Source organism: Chiloscyllium plagiosum, chromosome 10 (genome assembly GCF_004010195.1).
Source record: "Chiloscyllium plagiosum isolate BGI_BamShark_2017 chromosome 10, ASM401019v2, whole genome shotgun sequence".
Taxonomy (NCBI): Eukaryota; Metazoa; Chordata; class Chondrichthyes; order Orectolobiformes; family Hemiscylliidae; genus Chiloscyllium; species Chiloscyllium plagiosum.
Genome location: NC_057719.1, coordinates 47,505,274 through 47,511,851, shown reverse-complemented (window position 1 = coordinate 47,511,851; position 6,578 = coordinate 47,505,274). Strand labels below are relative to the sequence as shown.

At 39.4% G+C, this 6,578-nt stretch overlaps 1 protein-coding gene across 12 annotated transcripts in view; it reads right to left on the bottom strand.

Annotated features, from left to right (window-relative positions):
- Window positions 1–6,578, bottom strand: part of samd4a (sterile alpha motif domain containing 4A) — a 196,444-nt gene that overhangs the window by 91,536 nt on the left and 98,330 nt on the right. The gene's annotated exons all lie outside the window — the stretch shown is intronic.

Genomic DNA, 6,578 nt, shown 5'->3' with positions numbered 1-6,578 from the left:
TCAAACCCTTCCTATTCATATACCCATCCAAATGCCTCCTAAATGTTGCAATTGTACCAGCCTTCAGCACTTCCTCTGGCAGCTCATTCCATACACGTACCACCCTCTGCATGAAAAAGTTGCTCCTTAGGTCTCTTTTATATCTTTCCCCTCTCACCCTAAACCTATGCCCTCTAGTTCTGGACTCCACGAGCCCAGGGAAAAGACGCCAGAGTCTATTTATCCTATCCATGCCCCTCAACTTTGTAAACCTCTATAAGGTCACCCCTCAGCCTCCGACACTCCAGGGAAAACAGCCCCAGCCTGTTCAGCCTCTCCCTGGAGCTCAAATCCTCCAACCCTGGCAACATCCTTGTAAATTTTTTCTGAACCCTTTCAAGTTTCACATCTTTCCGATAGGAAGGAGTCCAGAATTGCACGCAATTTATTTGAAAGCATTAACTTTCAAAGTGCTGCTTCTTCATCAGGCTTCCACCCTAAACATAGTAAAACAGCCAACCCCTACAGACAAGCCCCACACATACACAGGATCTTTTCGGATGAGGAGGAACGTGATGAACATTTGAAAGTACTCAAGGATCCCTCATAAGAACGGGGTACAATGCTCTACTCATCAACCGCCAGTTTTGATGTGTCACAGTGAGAAACCATAATGACCTCAAGATACCGACATGAGCTGCAACTGAGTGTAGTTTTTTGGCTCCCGGGAAGTATTGAAAAAGGTACCCTATGTTCTTTGCGACCTGCAACACATTATTGATGAGGATGAGCACCTCACCAAGACCTTCCCGACACCTCCACTTCTTTGTCTTTAAAGAACCACTGAATCTCAAACAGATCATTGTTTGCAGCAAACTGCCTAACCTTCAGGACAACACCATACAATCCTGACATGGCAGACACTAAGATGTGTCAGAGTGTCAATATGGGTACCACCATTACACATGGGGTCACCACCACCATTTCGTGACAGGTAGTCTGTCACTCTGCCAATGTTGTCTCTCTCATACGCTGCATAAGGATGCCCTGAGGCATGGTACCTAGGCAAGACCAAGCAGAGGCTGCAGAAACTGATGGATGGACATGACAAAGTCACCATCTAGGAATGTTCCCTTCCAGTCAGGGAACACCTCCGGTCAGAGGCTAAATGTCCTGGACTGCTTCTGGTGACCATCCTCCAAGGTGGACTTCAGGACAGGCAACAATACAAAAAAAGTGGCCGAGCAGAGGCTGATAGGCAAGTTTGATATCCGTGGGGATGGCCTCAATAAGGACCTTGCGTTCATGTCACACTACAGGTGACCACACTGCACTTTACACTTACTCACGAGCATGCGCTCACACAAACATCCCCACACTACCCCATTACACACTCCCTCAGGCTCCCTGGTGCACACGCGCACATACAAGTTTGAGAGGTGAATTTGCACTTGCAGAATTACATTTTATTTTGCTCAAAAACTGCATAAATCAGTGTAAAAAATTCTCTAAATCCCACTTTAGAAGTAGAATCAGTCTGACCTAACATTGGGATACAGACAGACTAACTTCATACCTTCAATGCATAATTTGAGCCGAGATGGCACCTATTGTTAAAAGCTACCCTGAGAATGTAACTTTAAGTTCTGGGATTTACATATTAAGGAATCGAAATTAACATGAGTCTTTCATCTTTTAGAATGATCAAGGTAAATTTGTTTAATATTACATTTTGTGAAACTACAATCCTGTTGTTATAAATTCTGTGTCGCATGATTCTGCTCCACAACCACCCGAAGAAGTAGTGCTTTGAAAGCTAGTGCCTCCAAATAAACCTGTCGGACAATAACCTGGTGTTTTATCATCCTTTGGTACATTTTGTTCATTTTTAAAAGGGAACCCCCATACTATTTGGAGTGGTGATGGTGAAATTCATAAAACCAAAATAAGTATCTCCTGTTATTGGAACTTTAATGCTACCTTTATACCTCACTTGGCACATCAACATAGTACCTTTTAATCCTTTACTTGTAAACAGACCATACTGTGAATGACTAATTAAAATGGGCATTCCCCAAGTAGATAATATTTTAAATCAGAAATGATAAATCAGGTGCAAGGTCCTTGACCCTGCCTGTTTTGCAGTACTTTCAAACATTAAGCCCCAATTTGAAAACATCAATTCTTCATCTCTCCATGGGTGTAGCCTGACCTGTTCAATATTTCCACATTCATTCTTTCAGATATCTAGCTTCCATAGTATTATGCTCATAGCTGACAATATTTACTTAACAAGCTAAATCTTATGAACTTATGTACCCTGGAGAATCTAAATAGTAAACCCTCTGAAAAAATGCCAATGTCAGATTTTTGGCAAAAGAATAGAAAATCCTGGCAATACAGAACAGCTTCAACTAAAGGAGAAAATTCACATAGCTCCTTGGTCACAATTGTCCAATATTTCACCAATTCTGAAATAAATCACCTCTTTCTAAAGGTGATGACAGGCACATTATGTATTCCATGATAAACTGAAAAAACAAACTTGAGGGTATGAAATAAATGTACAAATGATATTTGAATCCTCTTATCACAACAGCTACTATGGCTTCAGAAACTGGGATTTCGGAATGAAACAAAACTGGCCTCTTTAAAGCTTGACAGGACTGCAAAAATAATATACATTTTCAGGTCAGAATGTGCATAAATTGCTGCAGTAAAGCTCCTATTAAAATTTGATTAGAAGATTAATTATTGGTAAAGATTTAATCCTTTGGATGTTTTAATTTTAAATATGATGTACTATTAGTTCTCCTTTATATTGTTCCCATTCCAGACTACCAGTTTGGCTGCTGTGAGCCTGAAAAACTGACAGCATACTTCAACCTATCAAGCAAAATCAATTTCAAAAAGGGAACCATAAATAAACATTAATCTCCATTTTACACATGTTGATCTCAATGCTCATTACAGGTGAATAACCTACATGGGAAACAAAATCATATAGATTTTGTGAGAATTCTTTTCTCCAATTGTCAAAGATAGGAGCTATGTCATCCAACCAATTTTCTACCCTAGAGAATCCAAGCGGTTGGTTAATTATGATTTTTCATAGATGTGTTTTCATAACTCATAGGCAGAAATACAATATTTGGAGACTTGCAATGACAACTGTACTAAACAGTTTGGTTATGATATCCTCTAATACATGTTGAGTGTGACAGCATACTGCACATGTCGATCTTCAGAATTCATGAAGAATTTGTTCCAAATGTACATGAGTGCAGCGCTACCTCACCATCAGTTCTCCCAACTCTCATTCTGGTTGGGTTTTCAGAAAATTTGACATCTTCGTTTGACACCTTAGTATTCAAGGAGCAAAAAAGTGTTTTCCAAACAAATACTGGGAGACAGCAAAGTCATTGTTTTCAGGCAAAAATTGGCAAGATGTTGTTACGACAGAGATGCAGCTGAACCAAAAAAAAAAAATCAACCTACCAATGTAATGCATTTGCACCACAGTAAAATTAAACTGAAGACCCCAAATAGTTCCTAACCAGACTTTTGGATAATCAATCCCTCACTTAGTGAATAATTAATTCTAGACATTTATACTGTATCTCAAATATAAAGGCTTTATTTATAAAATACACAACTTTAGCACAGAAAATAAACAGATTAATGTTGATACTTTAAAAAAAAGCATTTGTCTCAGCTCCTATTTACATAAGAGATAGACACACACACACCAAAATAATAGATCTGGCCACCTAAATGGTTTTCATTAAACATTGTTTCACAGGCATGGATGTGGATACCTTGATTACTTTTCCAGAACCGATCAGGGTCACCTTCTCAGTTCAACCAGATAAAGGCAGCAATACGTCCAACTCATGTTTTCAAAGTTTCTGAAAGCTGGTACAGAAGATTCAGCAGGGAGCTTTGAAATCTCCATCTTGTGTTGTCAGTGGCCAAACTCATCTCACCAGAAGAGATAATTAAAAAATACTTGAATTCTGGTTCTTCTCTCTCTGCCATCTCATTGATCATAGGGTCTCTTCCAGATTTGACAGAATAAATTCCCAGGTACTGATCCCATTAATAGCCAACTTGTGCTCTGTTTAAACTCAATGCCCTTCCTAGGGTCACTGTGAGCATACAAACCTTTATCATGGTTCAGCCTCCAATTAGCCCCCAGGCCTGACCTTTTAAACTAATAAAGCTTATTTGGCCTGGTGGGAAAACGAGAGAAGTCCCATGACCCCAGGTTGTAGTCCAATAGGTTTAACTTAAGATCACAAGCTTTTAGAGGCGCTGCTCAGTCATAGGGTTCACCTGGCAAAGGAGCAGCAGTCTGACAGCACATGATTGCAAATAAACCTATTGGACTATAACCTGGTGTTGTGACTTCTCACTTTGCCTATCCCAGTCCAACACATGATGGAAAGTGAGTCATGAGGGTCTCCAGAGGGTTATAGACAAATTAAGTATATGGACAAACGGTTGGCAGATGGAGTATGTGAGGTTATGCACTTTACAAGGAGAGAGAGAGAGAGAGAGAGAGAGAGAGAGAGAGAGAGTAATATTATTTAGATAGGAAAGACATGCTGAAAGCTATAGAACAGAGGTATCTGGGAGTCCTTGTCCACTAATCACAAAAAGCTAGCATCCAAGTTCAGCAAGAAGGCAAATGGAATGTTGGCCTTTATTTCAAAAGGGAATGAAAAGATAAAGTAGGGAGGTCTTCATAAAAGCTATATACAGCATTAGTTGGATCACAGCCGGAATACTGTGAACTTTTTGGTGCCCCTCAAAAGGGAAGATTATACGGATATTGGAGACAGTCCATAGGAGGTTCATTAGGCTGATTTTTCAAAGAGTAAGGGAATCAAGGGTTATGGTATAAAAGCAGGAAAGTGGAGTTGAGGAACATCAAATCATTCATGATATCACTGAATGACAGAGCAGACTCAGTAGACTGAATGGCCTACTTCTACTGTCTTCTGGTCCACTGTTGCGCCTTTGTTATCCACGATAAGTCAGATACTTTTGTCAAACTTGGATATAATTACAGATTCAGTATCCAATCACTGCACTAAGTTTTCATTAATGCACCAATGGTCATTAGATTCTTTATATTATTAAAATTGGAGGTTTAATGGAACTAAAGGAACTGACCTTATCTGGCAATATATTGATCAGATATACAAATTTGATGCAGATTTGTGCTTCCATGGCAATTATGCCTTCATAACTGTCCTCAAAAACATCACTGTAGCTATTCAAAAGTTAATTACTTGAAAAACAGCTTCCAATCCAACTTCAGTTTACAAAACCAGTCTTAAATCAGTTGGTTGCTTACTATATCTTGCTACACCACTGAACTTGCCCTTAAATGGACATGGCATTTCATTCATCCATTTTGACACCTCATAAGAATAGGCATGTTACTGCGTTTGCTATTGCATATTCCCTATTCATAATGGAATAATATGCAGTTTACCAGTATATATGGTGATGCACTGCTGATCTTTCATCAACTTTACACAAAAAAAAATCTTATTTGAATTGCTCTCATTAATGCTATATCATCATAGCTGCATTCTGGATTCACTTCATAACTGCAAATTCTGCCCTCGTGGCAATTCCAGTTCTCATTATCATTGGAGTGAGCTCTCTGCCTTCTTTGGCCTTTACTAAGCAAACTGTTTCAATGTAGCCCTTCTTTTGATCATTATTGCATATGGCATATCCTTATTAATATGCCATTACAGCAATAACAGCCAAGACCAACAGTTCTATGATCAGATCCTCTCACCTCAGGTTTGGCTGAAGTCTTCTGACTGGACAGAAAATATATCAAGTATTTGCACGAGGGGTTTGTCAAGTGGATTCTAGAAGGAGAAGCCTTTCCCCCTTACTGAAGGTCAACTGGCTTAGCTAAAGCAGCTCAATTCCCACAATTGATGGGTGGGGTAAGAAGTCCACCCTCTCCATTTGAGCACCCCACTTTCAAGCACACCAGTGGGAGATTATAAAATTCTGTTCATGAGTATATTCAAAGCACAACAATATTTCTTGTCCCCAACTGTTATTCACATTGAAAAATGACTTTTTAAATTAGGGTAGTCTTGTGCTAATTGATAGTGTTATGAAGGTGTACAAGTGTACTGTATCTTTAAGAGAGAGTGAAGGACTTGGCAAACACCGAGTGCTGGAGATTTTACAATGTAACACTTGGTTCAGAAAAGATAACACTGGATGAGTTGCTAAGAGACAAATTAAAATTTGGCCAGTTTAAACTATACCCCAAAAATACCAAATTCTGATCAAGTGCAAATTGAGTATGTTGACAATCTTAAAAGCCAATGACACAATCCAATACTTTGGTGGGGGGAGCGGGGGTGTGGTAAGAAGACCAGGAAAAAGTGAATAGTTGAGAGGACAACTGCCAAGCCACCAGCATGTAAAAGGACTGCCCGAAAAATAGCTCTCTTGAAAAAGTACCTGTATCAATCAGTAACCTGTGAAGCAGAATCCCCAAGAAAAAGACAGGAAATCAGAGCAGAACCAAAAGCTGCCTGGTTTTGAGAGAAGTC